This window comes from Lissotriton helveticus, chromosome 1_2 (genome assembly GCF_964261635.1).
Source record: "Lissotriton helveticus chromosome 1_2, aLisHel1.1, whole genome shotgun sequence".
NCBI lineage: Eukaryota > Metazoa > Chordata > Amphibia > Caudata > Salamandridae > Lissotriton > Lissotriton helveticus.
Window position 1 is genome coordinate 103,703,682 of NC_136058.1, and position 21,185 is coordinate 103,724,866.

General features: G+C 46.3%; 1 protein-coding gene across 1 annotated transcript in view; it reads left to right on the forward strand.

The window, feature by feature from the left end:
• Positions 1-6,315: 6,315 nt before the first annotated feature.
• Positions 6,316-21,185, forward strand: part of KANK4 (KN motif and ankyrin repeat domains 4) — an 827,707-nt gene continuing 812,837 nt past the window's right edge. The window contains exon 1 of the mRNA XM_078669568.1: positions 6,316-6,500. The gene's annotated coding sequence lies outside the window, so the exon portion shown is untranslated. The remainder of the gene's footprint in view (positions 6,501-21,185) is intronic.

A 21,185-nucleotide genomic window follows, 5' to 3' on the forward strand; every position in this document is an offset into this window, starting at 1 on the left:
CCAATTGCACATTGAAAAGCTATCGGAAATCCTTGCTGGAGGTGAATGCATATTTGAGTTATTGCCACACAATCTCTTCTGTAGTGACTGTCTCCTGGTCTGAGAGCAGTGTCCAGGATTCTCCCGTTTAATTGTTGCTCAGTATGCAAAAGAGCCAAATTACCTACAATGCTCAGTCAGTTTGGCTCTGCCCCTTCAACATTACTAGTATGCAACGTCTTCTCGCCATTTCCCATGCTAATGGACAGCTCAACTTACTAAGATTAACCAAGAGTGTTTCCTGATGATTTTAATGGCGTGCCCAGCCTGTTTGGGCCCACCCCTGGCACGATAGTAATATGCAATGGTGTTCCCGTCATTTTCCAGACTGAAGGACAGCTCAACTTAGCAAAGTGATCCGAACACGTTTCCTAATGATTTTGATGCCACATTCTTGATGCAAACTCCACCAAACACTCCATATAATTAAGAGGTAGTACCCTTGTTTTTGGTGGCGATTCAACTATTTGTAGTCTCATTGCCTTCTCTATACAAAGATTCATTTTGTCACTGATTTCTTTATGAAAAGGCTTGAGGAACAATCAAAGAGTCAAAATTACATTTACATAAGGTCACTGGACACATTACCTCATGGGGTTTTCACAGCTGTAGTGTAAAGTATGCACTAGACATTCATCCAATGAGTTTGCACTCACTAATTAACCAGTAGAAAGTACTTCAGTTGGGTAGCCCTTTTAATTACATTTCAGCCCAGGGGGATGGGGTCCCCAGGGCCTTTTTAGGCTCAGGGAGGAGGGGCTGCATGCCCTTCCCTTTATTAATTACTTTGCCCCAGGATAATAGGGTCCCTGGAGTCTAATAATGCTCGGGGAGGGGAGCCATATGCCCCTTCCCCTTTTTTTTTTTGATTTGGCCCAGGGTGTTGGGGGTTCCTCTGGCCCAAAAAGGCTCAGGGAGGGGCACTGCATGCCCCCCTGCCATTTTATTTGCATTTTAGCCCCAGGGGATGAGGTCACCAGGGCCTAGTTAGCCTCAGGGAGTGGGTCGTGCACCCCTCTCCAGACATGAATTACTCTGCCCTGAAGATCGGGTCCCCAGGACCTAATAAGCATCAGGGAGGAGGGCTTCATGCCCCCTCACCATTTTATTGGAAGTGGCCCGAGGGGATAGGGCCCCCGAGGCCAATTAAGGGTTGGGGTGGAGGCTGCATGGCCCCTCATCTTTGGCCCCAGGTCCCGAAAGCTAACCCTACATTTTGCACGCCGAAGGCTGTGCGCAGTGTGTGGTTGGCCACCTGCTGGGTGTTTTGCAAAAGGGTCTTTGGCAGGCCAAACCCTGGGGCCAACTCCCCGCTGCCATCAGCCAAAGGCTGTGCGCAGCATAGTGTTGGCTGCTTGCGGTGAGTTGGAAACAGGCTGGCTGCAAGACTTACTCTGAGCCATTCCCCGCAATGGGTGGTCCGCGGCATGGGGTTGACTGCCTCTGGGTGGCTGCCTGCAGGGAATAGGGCCAAAGGCTGTGTGGAGTTTGGGGTTGGCTGTCTGCGGGGTGGAATGCCTTGTTGCCAACCCCCCACCCTGCACGGCCAAGGTTGTGTGTGGCGGGAGGTTAGCTTTTCGTATAGTAATATAATGTTACTTTACATTAAAATGATTGAAAATTCGCTGAAAAAACAAATGTTAAAGTAACGTTATAGTTAGGTGTAATAAAAAGATCTGTTTTTGTTTACATAAAAAGACCTTCAATCAATCAAGATATTTATAGAGCACACTACATACCCGTGGGGGTCTCAAAGCGCTGGGGGGGGGGAACGGGTGCAGCTACTGATCGAAGAGCCAGGTCTTGAGGAGTCTTCTGAAGGCCAGGAGGTCTTGAGTCTGCCGTAGGTTGGTGGCGAGGGTGTTCCAGGTCTTGGCGGCGAGGTGGGCGAAGGATCTGCCGCCAGTGGTCATTCTTCGGATGCGGGTAACTGTGCCGAGGGCGAGGTCTGCGGAGCGGAGCTGGCAGGTGGTGGTGTAGAAGCTGAGTCGTCTGTTGAGGTATGCTGAGCCGGTTTTGTGGAGAGCTTTGTGTGTGTGGGGGAGGAGCTTGAAGGTGACCCTCTTGTTGACGGGGAGCCAGTGCAGGTCTCTCAGGTTGGGGGTGATGTGGTTGCGGCGGGGGATGTCGAGGATCAGGTGTGCTGAGGCGTTCAGAATGCGTTGCAGCCGTCTCATGAGTTTGGCCGATGTTCCTGCATAGAGGGTGTTTTCGTAGTCTAGCCTGCTGGTGACGAGGGCCTGGGTGACTGTTTTTCTCGTTTCGGTGGGAATCCACTTGAAGATCCTGCGGAGCATTCGGAGGGTGTTGAAGCAGGATGAGGAGACAGCTTTGACCTGCTTAGTCATGGAGAGGGTGGAGTCGAGGATGACCCCCAGGTTGCTCGCGTGGTCGGTGGGTGTCGGTGCTGTTCCTAGTGTAGTCGGCCACAAGGAGTCTTCCCAGGCTCAGGGGGTGGGGCCGAGGATGAGAACCGCCGTCTTGTCTGAGTTCAGCTTCAGTCGGCTGTTCTTCATCCATTCGGGACGTCCTTCATTCCTTCGTGGAGGTTGGTTTTGGCGGTGTGAGGGTCGTTAGTGAGGAAGATGATCAGCTGGGTGTCGTCGGCATAGGAGATGATTTTGAGGTCATGCTGTCGGGCGACGCGGGCGAGGGGTGCCATGTAGATGTTGAACAGCATCAGGCTGAGGGAAGAGCCCTGGGGTACGCCGCAGATGGTCTCGGTGGCTTTGGAGCGGAAGGGGGAGAGGCGGACGCTATGTGTTCTGCCGGAGAGGAACAATGTGGTCCAGTCCAGGGCCTTCCCTTGGATTCTGGCATCGTGTAGGCGTGTTCTTAGTGTGCTGTGGCAGACCGTGTCGAAGGCGGCTGACCGGTCCAGGAGGATGAAGGCCGCTGTTTCTCTGTTGTCGAGCAGGGTCCTGATGTCATCGGTGGCGGCGATGAGGGCGATCTCGGTGCTGTGGTTGCTGCGGAAACTGGACTGGGATGGGTCCAAGATGTTGTTCTCCTCGAGGTAGCGGGTTAGTTGTTTGTTGAAGATTTTTTCAGTGACCTTCGCTGGGAACGGAAGAAGGGAGATGGGTCGGAAGTTCTTGAGGTCTTTGGGGTCCGTCTTGGGTTTCTTGAGTAGGGCGTTGATCTTGGCGTGCTTCAAGCTCTCCAGGAAGGTTGCTGTCTCGAAGGAGATGTTGATTACTCTCCGGAGATGAGGTGCGATGGCTGTGCTGGCTTTTTGAAGATGTGGTGAGGGCATGGGTCTAATGGTGATCCGGAGTGGATGGTGTTCATGATCTTGCTGGTGTCCTCGTCATTGATGCTGGCCCAGGATAGCAGGTGGTTGGTGCTGCTGGTGGTCGTGGGGGTGGACGTTTTCGGGGTGGTAGTGACGCTGAAGCTTTCGTAGATGTCGGCGATCTTGCAGTGGAAGAAGGTGGCCAGTGAACCGCACAGGTTTTGCAAGGGCGGGACGTCGTTGGTGTTGGAGCTGGGGTTGGAGAATTCCTTCACGATGTTGAAGAGCTCTTTGCTGTTGTGTGCATTGTTATCTAGGCGGTCTTTGAAGGAGGCCCCCTTGGTGGCTCTGATGAGTTGATGGTGTCTGCCGGTGGGGTTCTTGTGGGCTGTGTAGCTGTCCGGTGATTGTTCGCAGAGCCAGTTCTTCTCCAATTTTCGGTATGTTCGTTTGGAGGCCTGGAGATCTTTGGTGAACCAGGTGGCTTTCTTGCTGGTGCGGCTGTTGAAGGGTGTCTTCAGCGGGGCGAGGGTGTCTGTGCAGTCGTGTATCCATTGTCTGAGGTTGCGGGCAGCGGTGTCGGGGTCGGAGAGCGGGTTCTGGGTGAGGGTGGCGGTTAGCTGGTCTTCGGTGACTTTGCTCCAGCAGCATCGAGGCCTCTGATAAATGCGGTGGTGCGTGGTGGGCTTTCTGAAGGTGAAGTGGATGCAGTATTGGTCTGTCCAGTGGAGTTCGGTGGTGTGGTTGAAGGAGACGTGGGGGCTTATGGTGAAGATGGGGTCGAGCGTGTGGCCTGCGGCATGGGTGGGTGTTGTCACGAGCTGTCTGAGTCCGAGGTTGGCGATCAGGGTGGTGGAGTTGGCGTTGTTGTTGTTCCCGAGGTGGAAGTTCAGGTCTCCTAGGAGAATGTAGTCTGTGGAGGCGAGGACGTGTGTGCTGATGAAGTCGGCGAAGGAGTCGCTGAACTGTGGTCAGGGTCCGGGGGTCTTTAGACAAAGGTTCCTCTGAGGGTGGTGTTGGGGTCGGTGTGGATCTGGAAGTGCATTTGTTCAGCGGTGCTGAGGGTGTCGTCGGCGTTGGTTGAAACTCTGAGAGTGTTCCTGTGGACGATGGCGATTCCTCCTCCCACTCCGTTGGTGCGGTCCCTGCGGGTGATCTTGTTGCCGTCTGGGATGGCTATGGCAATGTCGGGTGCGGAGGGGTTCGACCAGGTCTCTGTCAGGAAGGCGACGTCCGGGGTCCCAGAGTTCGACGGCGTGTTTGCGGGCGGAGCGGGTGTTGATGAGGATGCAGTTGAGGTAGTTTGGTTCCTTGGTTGGCGGTTTGGCTAGCCGGGTGCTGGTGAAGCTGCAGCTCTGGCAGGGTGAAGGGTCCTAGGGTGCGCTTCGGGGGAGCCCGGTAGCAGGGGTGTCCTCTGCCGGTGTTGAGTGTGTGGAGGGTGCTGACGTCGTAATTCGGGAGTTATTGCATCCACGGGGGCCAGGGGTTCTGGGACTGTGCGCGGTCCAGGCGCAGATGGGCGTGGACGGACGCAGTCGGGCTTGCCTTAGGCGCGCCTTCTGCGCGCCAGTGGCGTGCCCGCTGCGCGTGCCCACATAGCGGCCGCCATAAGAGGGGGAGGTGGGAGGGATGGGTGGCGGAAGAAGGATGAATGGGAGCGGGGGGGGTGCAGGGACGCAGGGGACGCAGCGGCGGGAAGTGGGACCAGCGAGGGGGCTCGGGAAAAGGGCAAAATACAAGTAGGGAGCACAATTTACAAGACAACAGTACAGGGCAGGAGGCACAATTAACAAAAAAAAAACAACGGAACAACAGTGGTTAAGAAAAACACAACTGAGAGAAATTACAGGCAGACCAAGTCCTACCAGGCGGGCTTTGAACTCGACAGAAGCTGGGGGATAGCATGGGTGCAGTTAAGTGGAGCTACGCGGCGTGGGGAGCGGCCTGCCTGGAAGCAGGGTCAAGGGTCGTAGTGATTAACTGACAAAAAACAAAGATTAAAGTAAAGTTGTAGTTAAGTGAATATGTCAGTAACAAACGTTTGAACTTAAAAAAACACAGACATTCACCAGATAGAGTTAGCAGATCTCACTATAACGTGGGCCCCTGCTATGCACTGTTAATTATCTCATACATTTACATCACTCATGACATGTTCTATGACATCCTTTATGACATTACTGAGGATGACATCTCTGAATCTTCATGTCCACAATAAGTTTGTATGGTACAAGCCCTCTAGGTCTCTCCTCTCTTAGCAACATTTTCTTCTGACTCTTTCCAAGTCACCTACCGTTACTTTTGGAGACGGATCCTTTTCGATTGCCACTTCCAGAGCTTGAAATTCTCTTCCTCTGAATTTGCATATCCAGCTTACCTCGCTTCAGTTCAGATGCTAAAAACCCATCTATTTAGCACATAACATCTCAGCTATCAGCACAGTGTCAAACAGTCTTCCCTACAGTGCCAAGAAGCTTTTTGCGGATACTCTGCTTTAGAGAACTTTATAATATAACATCACATAAAATAGCATAAGGTGTACTTGCAAAGCACGTGTTCGCCCCTAGAAGCATCCTATTTCCCAGCTAATCACTATTAGCACGAACATTTGGGTATGTCTTGTTGTACACACACTATAGTTTCTCATGTTTGCTTTTGTTGAGTGCCCTGGAACTGTTATATCTCTGAAAGAGCTGTTTAAATATTTTAAAGCAAGAACCTTACTGTATAGAATGGCTGAAATTATCTCAAAAGCTCAAACTTTGTTTTTAAAGTAGATATGCATTATATTTACAGTCTTTAAGGACACCTATGAATTGCTGCAACGTTTATTCTTTTCTCAAGGGGTTGAAGACACAACGAGGGTTGCGCCTTGATCCCAGGGATACAGTATCTGGGATGTGTTCAAAAAGTGAGATGTCTTTAAGAGGCCGGCAGTCAGCCTGCAGAGGGCAGGGAGTTATGGGACGGACACAAAAGGCAAGTTTTTAATACAGCGAAGGCTTGGAAATTCCTCTCAAATGGTATGGGGAGCGCGTCAGGCATTTCTTGAGCCGAGTTCATATGAAGGGCCATCCCACCGCATTCCCACCGCGCGCGCACGGGGTATGGAATACATTAAAGACAGCGAATGAAGGGAGGCAGCGGAGGGGTCGACAACCAGCAATCCTGCTTTGCTGCCCTGTTCAAGTCAGAAATTAAAGAAGACCGCAGCAGCCCCGTGGCGGTAAGAAGAGCTCAGCCCTTCTAAATGAGTGTTTTCAAGCTGTGCATCGCTCGCGCGCCGTAGACGCTTTCATGTCTTTTCCCCACTAGTAAAATAAAGTGTGTAAATGTGTTACCTGTCCGCTAAGATGCAATGGTCTATGTAATACCGGATACTTCAAGTGCTGAATTGAATTCGTATTTAATTAGCTCTTTCTTACCCCTTTCAAGAGTCCCACAGAGTTTACGTATTTGTAGACTACGCAGATGCATTGGAACGATTTCTGTAATGAAATATGTGCTTGTACCATTAAACCAAAGGCTGTTACGTGATATCTTAAAGTGCTTGTATTTTGGCGGCTGTGTGAGGCTTAAGTGTGCAGCTGTGGGAGATGTACGGAGATTTCATGCGTTCTTACCAGAATGGGGGAACATTAGCAGCGCAGGACGCCCACACAACACATCCTGCTATTACTTTCGTACTTTGGCACTTTTTTAATCGTTTGAAGATGCTGATTGTTGTCTCTGTTCCCTTTTTGGTGAATTATGTGACGTGAACATCGAAGACAGTGTGACTACGGCAAAACATTTTTTTTGTGGTACAAGAATTAAAGACTTTTATGAGGATGGATCGGGCCCATGTAGGACTAATCAGTGCTTAATTTGAGCCTGTGGTTTCCGTTGCTCGGCACTGGCCCTTAATTTTCAAAACGGCATTCATGCCAGTCTGCCACATGGTGGCACTATTTGTTTAATTTAGAGATAAGCACAGCAACAGTTGTTTATTAATTCAATGTACATAAACATGACTAATACCTGCCACCCAACCCACATTAATAACTTTGGAAATCTAGAATAGTTTGAACTGTCACATGTATAGGAGTTTTAAGGTCATGGTTTATGGTTAGTACTTATTTGTTTTACAAATGTAAGCACTGTATGGTGTAGAATTGGTTTTAGGGAAGGCGTCTTCTTGGGAGAGACTAGAGAATGCATGGGGCCGCTGGGTGCTAGTGGAAAGGATTTCATCTGACTTCGGTAGCCAGTAGATACAGGCAGTTAATTTTTTTTTTAAAGTGCATGAGGTCAAATTTTGTCTTTGTAGCTCCCCGCTGGTGCTGATGAACATCAGGTTTCTCAAATATTAAGTTCCACCGCATAGTCTTTCTTCTATCTCCCTACTCTTTGTGTCTCTTTATCTCTTCTGCTGATTCTTTTTCATTCCAGATTCATCCCTTTTTTCTCTCTTTCAATCTTTATCTTCCTCCTTCTGTCTTCCTTTTCTATGTTTGTCTATCTTCACCTGGGTGATAATATGATGGAGAAAATCAAGGCCTGGTCCACAAAAATGAGTGCTGATTTCTTTCATTTTAAACCACTTATTCAAATTAAGCACATTGAGAACTGGTAAGACTACATGATTCTGAGGTGGTGTGTGTCAAAGGAGACATGGCCAAATGTTTGGCTGGACTGCCCCTTTTGGCCAGTAACCAAGACAGGTTAGCATATCGTTGGCAACCAACCTTCTGTAATGTTTAAGACAAGCAAAAAATGGTGGAATGGAATGCTACTCAAGCAATTCTTAGTGATTATGGTCGGTTTAATCTTTTCAATCCATCACTTTCTTCTTATTATTGTTATTTTTGTTCTAAAGCTCACAAACAGGTTTCATGGTGCTGGAAAAACTGAGAGAGGGTCAGACAGCTTAAAAGAAGACAATCGGCAGAAAACAATTATTTCAGTGCTCGTCTGAAAGCTAGATAGTTTCAGTTTCCAGTGGGAGATTAGTCCAGAGCTTGGGTGCAAGATGGCGAAAGATCAGCAGCCTAGAAGAGATCTTTTTATTCTAGGCACATTAAGGGGAAGCCAGTGCAAAGAGTTCAGACTACTACTAGGAGTACAAGGTAGCAAGGATAGTCTTGAATTCAGATCTTTCGGGTCCTTATTATATATTGTAGGCTAAGCAAAGGGCCTTAAAGTGTGCTCTTTACTCAACTGGTTGCAGGTGTAGCCTCTCCTGTGCTTCCGAGACATGGTCAAATTTCCATAGCCAAAGAAAGTTCATTTGACCAATTGCAAATGTTTCTGTGTTGGATCCAGCTAGAGTTATATATTTTATGAGCCACCAAGGGAACAATTTCAGTTGATTTCACCTGCCTTGCTTCTTGAACTGCTTGGTGGTTCAAAATGGTGCCTATTGATTTCATCTGGTGTTATGGTTGGGACTGTATGATTTGTGAAACAACAGGTACGTTGGGAGAACTAAGGATGGTGGCCATGTTCTTTGCAAGTATAAATTACTATTGAAATCTGTATTTCTTTAAATGTAGAGATGGCACTGTACTCTGCGACAAATTCACTGAGCAAAGTATTGCTAATATTACGTTCCTCGGTTTCAAACTGAGAGGCATTAGCTTGAAAATATGGCAATATTATTTAGAATGTTTTTGTAAATTTTGCAGAGCAAAAGGGGCTAATTGAGGTTCTTTGTTACATATGAATGTAAAAGCGCCAAGCACGGTTCAAGTGGCTAAATGGCATCTAATAGCTGCGGTGGAACATCTGTGTCTTACTGTAGTGTTTGATGCTCAATCATCTCTGCACAGGACTTGGCACACACAGCCAGCATCTCTCTCTGGGAAATCAGCGGCACATTGTTTAGCTGAGATGTCATGAGGCTGGTGCTTTGCAATCTAAAAAAAAACACATTTAACTATTTCTGGAATGCGAATAAAATCACATTTTCGTACACTTACCCAACATTTATTTTGTCTTACATTGAACTTTTTTTAATAACGAGAACTGCATTCTGTGCATCGATTATCAAAAATGTGTGTATCACAGTTTATGGATTCTTATAAGCCTGATATTAGAAGCATTAAGCAGTGTCTGTAGACTGCCTATGTTTTTCAAAAGAAAGTAAGAGGCTTTGTAAAGTGTCCCCCTATTTAACAATATTCGGACCGTTTAAAAATGGAACAATGCTCACAGAATTCATGGATAGAGCAGAGTTCAGTGAATTAGCGTTTATACACATGTTTTTGTTATCCTTGCGTATAGTAATATTCACATACACTGGCGTTGGACAGAACAAAAGTCACTGTGTTCTAGGCTATACAAGTAGTTACAGTACTCACTAGTTGAACAGTATACGCTATACCAGCAAGGTGACTGTCATCAATAAGAATCTAGTATATTATAGTTGTACAAGGTTCTAATGTAGAGCAAAGGCCACAGACTTCTAGAGCAAATAGTCAACTTGTCCTAATGGACAGCAATAGTCACTGTACTGTTGGAACAAACAATAACCACAGCAACCCAGTCCAGAACAGATGTAAAGATACATCCAAAGCACTACAAAAAGTCTTATGATGGTCTGCTATTGGAGAAGGTCTGATTTATTGAGGAAGATTCTCATCCATTGTCGTTTGCTTTAGCGTTCTTTATATAGGAAAAACAGCTGACATGTGTTTCATCTTAGGCGACTTTTCTTTTTCAAGGCTAAAAAAAGTAATAAAGAGCCAGGTTGTCAATGGGGAATCGGAGGTCCCAACAAGTTAAACGGGAATCTGAAAAAGGGAACAGGGGGTGCACCAACGTTAAAGTACTAACATAAATGGCAGACCAAGGTGAGTCCGTAATTAAAATGCGTTGTACTAAGTCGCTGAATACATGACCAGCAATTAGCAATAGAGGGCCATGATAAGCTAGGGGATTATATAAACCGAAGTAACAGGCTTGGCGTATTTGTACCAAAGTGTGTGACCAGTCCAGACCATTATAAAAAGGATCATACAGTAGGCCAATAATAACGGAATCCTAGAGTCCAACAGTGTTTGCCGGGTCAATATAAAGAGGAATATTCAGTATGAGAGGTGTGGGAATATTGAAATTATCTAAAGGGGACAATATTTACAATGGCCATAAGTACTGATTAACACAGGAGTTTTATAATGTAGACAATAGTCCCTATATTGTCACAATATTATTGAAATATACAGTATTCATGAAAACCTGTGGCTTTCCAGTTATAACAGGGTCAGAAAGAAAAACTGTGCTCACAGCCTCCCAGAGAAGAGTAGTAGTTACACTGTTCTAGAGTAATGCAATCGCCATTGTATCATAGACATGAACTATAGTGGTAGGATTGCAGAAAAAAAGAACAATATTCACAGGATCAGATTGTGGTGCAGTAAGCACAGGAAACTAGGGTACAAATGATTATCATGGCTCTAGGAGTAGAAAAAAATGTAATATACTTGGCATCACATGTGCTTAAGAAAGAATCATCAAATGCAGGAGTCTAGGATATAACTGTATTTACATCATACTAGGGTTGAATAATGTCACAGGATACTGAGCTAGAACTATACTCATACCAGGAAAAAAAAAATCAATATTCAAGGTATATTTTGGGAACAATGTTTTCTTAGGGTAGAACAACATTCATAGGATCCTACAGCATATCATAATTTATAGTATCATACGGTCTTTAATACGTGCGTCACCAGGTGCTGGAATGTTCGCACAACCCAAATCTACAACAATACCCACAGAAACCTGTAGCAAAACAATACCCACACGATACATGGGGCAATCAATCAGGACTTGATCCTAGGTTTGAGGAATACCTGCAGGACTCTATTATAGAACAATACACACAGGATCCTAATCTAAAGCAGTAGTCACAGGTTTCTGTGGTAGAACAATAGTCACAGAATTGTTGGCACAAACAATATTTACAAGTTTTTAGCAACAAACAAGATTCAGAGGATCTTAGGGTAGAAGACAGCAATTGGGTTCCAAAAGAAGACCAACATTCTGATGCTTTTAGGAATCTAAAGAATTGACAAGATACTAGAGAAGAACAATAGGGATAGTATGCTTGGGACAAAAAGCAATTACAGGCTCCCATTGTGCATCAATGTTTGCAGTGACCCTGTGTAAAATAATAGTCACTTAATCATTGGACAAACAATATTCCTCTAACACTCCAAACTAAAGTCACTGTATTTTTGGGCAAATTATAGTCATAAAAACCTAGGCAACAACAATATTAACCCAATCACAAAGGAGATCAATACTCATAGGATCCTAGAAGAGAACAATATTCACATGTTCCTATGGCAAAAATAATATTTACACTAATAAAGGGCTGATATTGAGTTTGGCTGAGAGTGTACTCCATTGCAACAACAGCAACGTACTCCATTTCAGTCAAACTCAGGGTCCGTCCACTCTATTTAGAGGAGGGCATACCTTTAGTGTTTAAATGTTGAAGTGTACTTTTGCCTACATTCACTTCCAAAGGTGTGACAGAGTGCAGGCGGTTAAAGTGGGTGAAACTTCTAGAGGTTTCCCTTTGAAGTCCCCAGGCATTTCACCTTCCCTGTCCAGGCTCCAACCTAACAACAGGGGATATGCAGCCATTTGTTTGGAGGCAGGGCATAGCCCATTCAAGTGTAAGTAGGGCCTGTTTAACTCTGCCCTCCCACCCCCTGCCTGTGATGGCCCATCCAGGCACACCTCAGCTCCCTATTGTGCATGGCTGTCTAGTAGGCAGTCAGCTACACCTTGTCATGTGACCCAGAGACAGGCACTAAATGGCTAGGGATGGAAAATGCCACACAGATGATAGACGGAATGCAGGGCAAATCAAACATTCAACCCCAGTCAAGAGATCTGGGTTAAATCCACTATTTATTTGCTCCCATGCCACCATAGTTTTGACCCAGTCTGGCAGTTCGGGCTGGACTGTTCCCATTGGCAGCAGGGTCAAGACTGATTTGCATATGGCTGGGTTCAAACTGGAATGGCATGGAGAGCAAACAAACAATGGATTTAGGCCCAGATCTCTGTATTGGGGTGAATGTTTGACATTGTTAAACATTCTAGCCATCGATTGTTCTTTTTGCAACTTTCTAAAAGTGGCATTTTCAGAATTGTATTTGAAAATCCGACTTCACATGGGAGAGTATTTTGCATTACAATTCCAAAGGCACCAAATGTGGACTGTTTACCTGCTTCCATTCGGATTTTATCACTTAATAGATGTAATAAGGTAACTCCAATGTATACCATGGTAAAGGTAGGCCTTGCCGTAGTGAAATATTAATGTAAGAGTTTTTCACAACCAGGACATAAAAATCTAAAAAGGACATGAGTCAGACCCACTTCTTAAATACACTGCACTCTGCCCTTTGGGCTGTCCAGGGCCTACCCTTGGGGTGACTTGCATGTAAAATAAAAGGAAGGTTTGGGCCTGACAAAAGGTTTATTTTGCAAGGTTGATACATGAATTTAAAACAGCACACAAAACAGGCTGCAGCTATGCCACTTATTTAGCGGTTGGCACAAACAGTGCTGTAAGCTCACTAGTAGTATTTAATTAACGCGTCCTGGGCACAGGTAGTGCCACTTTACTATGGACTTAGAAATACATTAATTATGCCACTAGGGTATAAGCCAATTCTACCATGTTTTAAGGAGAGATCACAAGCACTTTAGCACTGGTTGGCAGTGGTAATGTGTGCTGAGTCCTAAATCCCGCGAAAACGAAGTCAGCAAACATGAGGTTTAAAGGTAAAAAGTCTGGGGGTGACCATGCAGAAAGGGCCAAGTCCAACACCACCCTGATAGACATACAGCTCTTTTCCGAAGTCTAAATCGGTCCCTAAGTTTGAATGATATTTACAGGGCCCACGAGCAGAACATTAGAAAATATTCACACAATACTATGGTATTGTATTGAATTGTTTGTAGTAGCATTTGTAAACAGCTTACTTGCCCTTTGTGGGGCACTGAAGCTATTACTAAATGAGTAGCACACTACACCACGTGGGGTTTATGGCTGGAACGGTGTTGGCTTTGCTTTATTCTTTGTGGGAAGTGTTGCCATTTCATGCGTGATGGCCAACTAAGTGCCGCTGCAGGTTCCTATAACCGGACTTCAGACAACGCTGTTCTTGAAGACCCCATTTGGTAACACCAAATGAGCTCTTCCTAATTACTACACATTTTACAAAATTAAAAGTGGCTGCTATAAGTGAATCAATAGCTAAACAACCACTGGCAATGCCAATAGGTCTGACTTTAAAGGAAAAGTGTATGGTAATTTGAAGCATTGAAAGAAAATAGCATGGGAGTGGATATGTATTTGTATGGAGGTAACGAACTGAAAAATAATATTGGTGTAGGTTAAGAGGTCAGCTGACAGTTGCACTGTTAAGACAGACCAAACATTCATGTAGTTTAATGACTGCCCTCCTCCCATCTGCTTCTGCCAGATAAAAAAAACAACACAAAATATCTAGTTATCTATTAACTCTTTAATAGCATTGCAATGTCATGTGTGAGCCCGTGAAAATTCAAGCTCAGGCAGCTGGATAAATAAACAAAAAAATCACAACTGTGGAGGGCGGACTAATTTTGTGCAAGCACAATCCAAACATGTATTGCTGGTTCCTAACATGTGGGCAGATCCAAAGCACCTATCGGGTGATTATCGCATAATTGTCTCATTACAGTTGCACTCCGAAGTCAGACCATAAAATCCATAAAGTAGTTTTGAACTTACAGAAATCGCTGTATAGGTGTTTTGAAAGGTATGGGAGACTGCATGCATATGTGCTGGCTGCAGGCAATGTCTGTGGTGATATCAGGGAAAGCAATAGTAAAAACCAGTCCACCAGACCACAAAATAGGGTTACAAACATAAAAAAGGGCTCACAGAGTGACCTGTCAGGACAGCCCTTCAGGCACTGCCAGTATGCTCCATGTTATGTTATGTTATGTTATTATGAGCTTGTAGAGCGCTTTATCACCCCGAGGTATCTAAGCGCTATCAGTGGACACACAACATCAGTAGGACACCAGACCACCCAATCACGGGGGCCCCCAAGCCTCCAAGAAAAGCACGGTCTTCAGATTCTTCCTAAAAAGTAGGAGATTGGTTTCTTTCCTAAGTTCAGCTGGGAGAAGGTTCCAAGCCATGGGGACAGTGCTAAAAAAGGCTCTGCCACCCTTGGACGTAAAATTGAACCGAGGACAAATCAGATTACACGCCTCAGCAGACCGAAGGGTCCTACTTGGCATGTAATTAATGAGCCGGTCCTTGATATAGCTGGGGGCTGAGCCATAGTCGGCCTTGTGTGCAATACAAAGGCTCTTGAATTTTGCTCTTTGAGCGATTGGTAGCCAATGTAGGTCCTTTAGTAGGGGCGTGGCCTGTGTTCGCCTAGGTTTATTGAAAATGAGCCTGGCCGCGTCATTCATCACCACCTGAAGCCTGGCCAGAAGGTTTTTGGGGAGGCCGTAATATAAGGAGTTGCCGTAGTCCAGCCGTGCCAGGATCAGGGCAGAGACCATCTGCCTGAGGGTGGAAAAAGACAGTAGTGAAGATAGTTTCCGCAGCTGACACAGCAGACTGACACAGGTGCCCACCACCGCCGATACCTGCTGTGTCATGGATAGCAGGGCATCAATTCTGATGCCTAAGCTTTTTACTGCTACTTCTGGTTCTGGAAAGGGCCCCAGTTCAACCGGCCAGAAAAGATCGCTCCATGGGTTGGCAGCTGTAGTGACTGCCAGGACTTCCGTTTTGTCCGGGTTTATTTTTGAAGAGTTGTCCGACATCCAGTTGATGGTAAACTTGAGAATGTCTTGCATTCTCAAGTGGGCTGTAGGTGAGTGGTCAATCTGGATCAGAATTTGCGTATCGTCGGCATAGTTATAAACCCTGCAGTCCATCCTGTTCAATGCTGCAATCAGAGGCTGTAGATATAAGTTAAAAAGCAGGGGTGAGAGGGCTGAACCCTGGGGCACACCACAAGTCAGCTTGGCTGGATTTGACACTAGGTCCGCTAGTTGAGCTCGTTGCAAGCGATCTTTGAGAAAGGAAGTCAGCCAGTCCAGGACCGTGCCCCGTATCCCTTGGTCCCTATTTCGCGATAAAAGTCGGCAATGATTAACGGTATCAAACGCCGCGGATAAGTCCAAAAGGACCAGGGCACAAGGAATTTTTTCGTCAGCCTTGAGTCTCAGGTCATCCAGCACGGAAAGCATCACCAATTCCGTGCTGTGATGAGCTCTGAAACCCGCTTGATTGGGCTCAAGAAGATGGTTGCCTTCAAGGAAGTGGGCGAGAGAGTGCAACACATGTTGCTCCAGGATTTTAGCGAGAAAAGGTAGCTGGGAGATTGGCCTAAAATTCTTTAAGTTTTTTGGATTGGCACCAGATTTCTTTAGAAGGGGAACCACCTGTGCTTCTTTAAAATTGGAGGGGATGAGTCCCATCTCCAAAGAGCGGTTCAGCAGGGCAAGGACTTTGTCCTCCATCCCAGACCATCCCAGTTTAAAAATCTTCGTCGGGCAGGGGTCCGCCGGAGAACCTGACTTCACCCAGTTCATTATAAGGAATAGAGAAATTGATGAATTCTTGTACTGTAATTATCTGTTTTTAAATATTGTAAATAATGTTTTTTATTCTGTACTTTTATGATTGCTTCCAACAATCGAAATAAAGATATTTTGATTGATGATTGATTGAGACTTCAGGTTTTGTGGGCAATCTTAATGATGCCTCATTCCTTTTATCAACATCTCCATGTTGGTGTCTTGCATGTCCCTTTTTCTTTCTCAGGCAGTGCAGCTGATTTCTGGGAAAACCAACATATTGGAACCTCTGAAAGTTTAGTCTCAATTTTGGGCTCCCACAAGGGTGATAGTCTCGAATCAGTGTCCCCAATTTAATCAATGTAAAGCCCGTGACAGGGGAACTAATTCGATTTTTTCTATTTAGGTTTCAATTATGTTTATTGGCCATTTCAAATACAGACAATGCTTGCAGAATGTTACGCAAAATACAGACCTTTAATAAAATCCTTAACTATTCAGCAATAGAATGACAAGATATAATTACAGAATTATTCTCCCCATAACAAGAGGAGAGAGCAGGGTAGAATGATAATAAACATGGAAACAAAATTATCTGTTAAATAGCTCAAGGCAACACCATCCCTTGTGCTGGAACAGGCTAGAAATATTTGTGGCTAGTCGCAGTCCCAAACCCAGGAACAAGTACCATGGTAAAATCTTCCTCTCTGCTTTGTGCCTTTCAGCTTCCAACAATTTAAATTCAAGCTGTGTATTAGTGGGCACTCACCGGACCAGCGCGACCACCCGGGGGCTATTGAACATTGGCCTGCACCTTCACCAGCATTGCTAGCGCTATCCTAGCGCTGCTTCTGCCTGTCTGCACGCTCACCCTCCGCCGCCGTAAGCTGCCCATCTGCACTACGGCCGCTGAGAGGGGGTGAGCTGGAACTACAATACCCAGAGGCACCCGCGGCCGGGAAGCCGCACAGAGCGTTTCGTGCCAGGAGGCGCATAAATCCCCGGGTTACTTGCGGCAGAGCGGGGCACTCACCAGACCAGCGCGACCACCCGGGGGCTATTGAACATTGGCCTACACCTTCCACCAGCATTGCTAGCGCTATCCTAGCGCTGCTTCTGCCTGTCTGCACGCTCACCCTCCGCCGCCGTAAGCTCCCCATCTGCACTACGGCCGCTGAGAGGGGGTGAGCTGGAACTACAATACCCAGAGGCACCCGCAGCCCGGAAGCTGCACAGAGCGTTTCGCGCCAGGAGGCGCATAAATCCCCGGGTTACTTGCGGCAGAGCGGGGCACTCACCAGACCAGCGCGACCACCCGGGGGCTATTGAACATTGGCCTACACCTTCCACCAGCATTGCTAGCGCTATCCTAGCGCTGCTTCTGCCTGTCTGCACGCTCACCCTCCGCCGCCGTAAGCTGCCCATCTGCACTACGGCCGCTGAGAGGGGGTGAGCTGGAACTACAATACCCAGAGGCACCCGCGGCCCAGAAGCCGCACAGAGCGTTTCGCGCCAGGAGGCACATAAATCCCCGGGTTACTTGCGGCAGAGCGGGGCACTCACCAGTCCAGCGCGACCACCCGGGGGCTATTGAACATTGGCCTACTCCTTCCACCAGCATTGCTAGCGCTATCCTAGCGCTGCTTCTGCCTGTCCGCACACTCACCCTCCGCCGCCGTAAGCTCCCCATCTGCACTAAGGCCGCTGAGAGGGGGTGAGCTGGAACTACAATACCCAGAGGCACCAGGAGGCGCATAAATCCCCTGGTTACTTCCCGCGTTGCGGGAGCGCCGGGCTAAGCCCGCGCAAAGGGTGGGCCGTCTGTGGCCGGCCGAGGCTGGGCTGGGCCCCCCCCTTTCGGTCTCGTCAACAGGCCCTGTGTCCTGATCCATGATCAACAGACAATATAGTAAGACTTTTAATAGTTATCGGAGTATTGTATCTATTTGATATGTATTTCATGAAGCAATCATTTTTATATGTTAATTAGGGTTTCTATATTGTGAAGGATCCAAATATACTCTTGCCCATTGTTGAAATATGGGGAAGAATACTCCCACTCAATTGACTTCTAATGGGAAACAAAGGGCAGTTGCTATAGATCGAATGTTGCAGAAGACGCTTGGGGTGGTCGCCTCTGCTATTGAAAGTACAGAGAGACGCATCTCAATCCCGCCTGGTACTCTCCTGCCTTTACCCAATATAAATAATTCAGTCCTAACAACAAATTCCCAGGATTCTATACTAGCCCCTCTTTTGTGGCTTCGCCTGGGGCACCCCTCACTATGTTAACAAACGAGATACCATTTGGGGCACCTACCGATGTTACCGAACTACTTTTTGTACCGCTTTGGCCGCCATAAGTGTGGCAGGGTATGCTCAGACGTGAGTCCCTTGTTCACTTTGCCACTGGATTCAAGCAAGCCGGGCTGAAGACGGCTGGAATGCCAGAAACCGGTCCTCGGCAGCTTGTTTCCGGTCCAGGGAAGACATGGCTTGGCAGTTCGGGCTGGACTGTTCCCATGAGGCACAGGGTCAGACTGATTTGCTTATAGCCATGTCTGAACTGGGTGGCAGAGTGGGCTAAAGAACGGTGATGGATTAAACCCAGATCTTTTGACTGGGTGTGAGTGTTTGATTCAGATGCTCCGTCCATCACCACCCCCTTTTGTACCGCTTTCGGCCGCCATAAGTATGGCAGGGTATGCTCAGACGTGAGTCCCTTGCTCACTTTGCCACTGGATTCAAGCAAGCCGGGCTGAAGACGGCTGGAATGCCAGAAACCGGTCCTCGGAAGCTTGTTTTCGGTCCAGGGAAGACATGGCTTGGCAGTTCGGGCTGGACTGTTCCCATGAGGCACAGGGTCAGACTGATTTGCATATAGCCATGTCTGAACTGGGGTGGCAGAGTGGGCTAAAGAACGGTGATGGATTAAACCCAGATCTTTTGACTGGGTGTGAGTGTTTGATTGATTCAGATGCTCCGTCCATCACCACCCCCTTTTGTACCGTCTATAAGGAATGATAGCATGAGTTTTTGGAAATTGGTGATAACTCCTTTTCTTAAGGAAGAGGTTGTACCAACAATAGAAATAGCAATCCTCGACTCGGACTGGGTCAGACACTTCACGAGAGTCTATGACGGCGAGGAACAAGCGGGGTGTATGATTCCTACTCTTGATCACCCCCCTGATAGGAATTTGTACTTTACTCTCGAGGAGGTTGAAAGAGCTCTGGGTAAAAGTAAGAGCGGCAAGGCACCTGGCCCAGACGGAGTCCCGATGGATATATTCAAGACCACTTCTTTTCTCTGGGCGCCCCTCCTGGTCCAGGTGCTTAATGCCAGCTGTGTCATTGATTTCCTGCCCACCTGGGTGGAGTCTGTAATAGTACCAATCTACAAGAAGGGGAACAGGCATGATCCTGCCTGTTACAGGCCTATTTCCCTTCTAGACTCCTTTACAAAAATAGCTGGTAGAATAATTTTGGACCGGCTGTTGGATTGGGCAGAGGAAAACTCTGTTCTGTCTGATTTTCAGTATGGCTTTCGTTCCGGCTTGGGGACCGTAGAACAGGGATTGAATCTCCTAATGTTGGTTGGGAAATACACAAGGGCAAAACAGGGCAACCTGTTTTTGGCCTTCGTTGATCTCTCGGCCGTTTTCGATTGTGTGATCCATTCTAAGCTGTGGTTAATACTGGAACAACTCGGGGTTGAACTTAATATTATTTATTATCTTAAACGTTTTTATAGCAACGCCTCAGCCCGCGTTCGCTTTGGCCTAAAGGGAGAACGCACTGATAAAATTCCAATCAGGAGTGGGGTCAGGCAGGGCTGTGTCCTGGCCCCTTTCCTTTTTAACCTGTACATAAATGGATTGGAAGAAGTTCTGTGCAAAGATAGCTTGGATCCCCCATACGTAGGTGGCCGCCCAATACCAGCACTTTTGTACGCTGACGATGCTGTACTTATGTCACGTACTCAAGTGGGCCTACAGCGAGTGGTTGATAGTTTTTCCCGCTTTATGAAGGAGCTGGGCCTGAAAGTCAACACACCAAAGACCTTCACTATGTATTGTGGCAGGCATAGCAAACCTAAGAGGCCCATTTTTATTGCAGGACAGAAGCTTGAATTTGCTAAGCACTTTTCTTATCTTGGGATACTTTTTGCCCAAAATGAGATGTGGACCCAAGCTGTGTCTATGAAAAAACTTGAGTTGCTACGGTCGACTGCTGCTCTTAAAATCTTTTCAAATAAACTAGGGACCAGACCACCTGTAGAATTAATTAAAATCTACAAAGCTAAGTGTGTGGCTGGCGCTTCCTATGGTAGTGGGGTTTGGGGTTTTGCAAATCCTGCACCCATCCAGATGGCTGAAAATTCATTTTTAAAATATATCTTGGCACTTCCCAAAAGCTCCTCTAATTATAATTGCCACGCAGAACTGGGTCTTCCTTATATAACTGACCTAATTAAACTAGAGCCTGTGCTATTATGGCACAGACTCTGGACACAAGAAGCAACGCACTTAAATTGAAATGTTTTGTCCGGCATTTTAAAATTAGAGGGAGCCATAAAGATACCTTGGGTAAATGATGTTCGTAATTTTTTAAAGGATATGGGGAGAGAAGACTACTTCTTGAACCCCACCAATATTTCAGCTATCTCACGGAAAGAGTTGAAAAGCGAGGGTCTGGCTCTTTTGGATTCTCATAGAATTGCAGCAGAGGTCCTAAAACCTTCTGTCCTACAGCATCAAATGGTTTTAACGACTTTTAAAATTCAGCCCTATCTAATACATGTGTCTAATAAATATGAGCGTTTTTTACTCTCACGTTTTAGATTTGGTATTTTCCCTAGACTGGTTAGTTTTCCTACGACTAACAATTGGATGCATGATCTACCTCTTTGTCCCTGCGATAATGTTTCACCTCAGAGCACCATCCATGTTTTCCTATTCTGCAAATTTTATGACGCAATGAGGAAAAATTTCTTATTGCCATTTTTAAGAGAATTAGGATATCGTCAGTGCCGAGTGGCAATCCTTAATATTCAATCCCTTGATAATCATTTAGGTGTAGCAACAACAACTTTGTATTTAAAAAATGTGATGTGCATTAGAAAAAGCATGGACATTTAAAATGCACTTTATATTTAAATTCCATTATTGGATCTTGAATCCCTTGAAATTGATGAATTCTTGTACTGTAATTATCTGTTTTTAAATATTGTAAATAATGTTTTTTATTCTGTACTTTTATGATTGCTTCCAACAATCGAAATAAAGATATTTTGATTGATGATTGATTGAGAC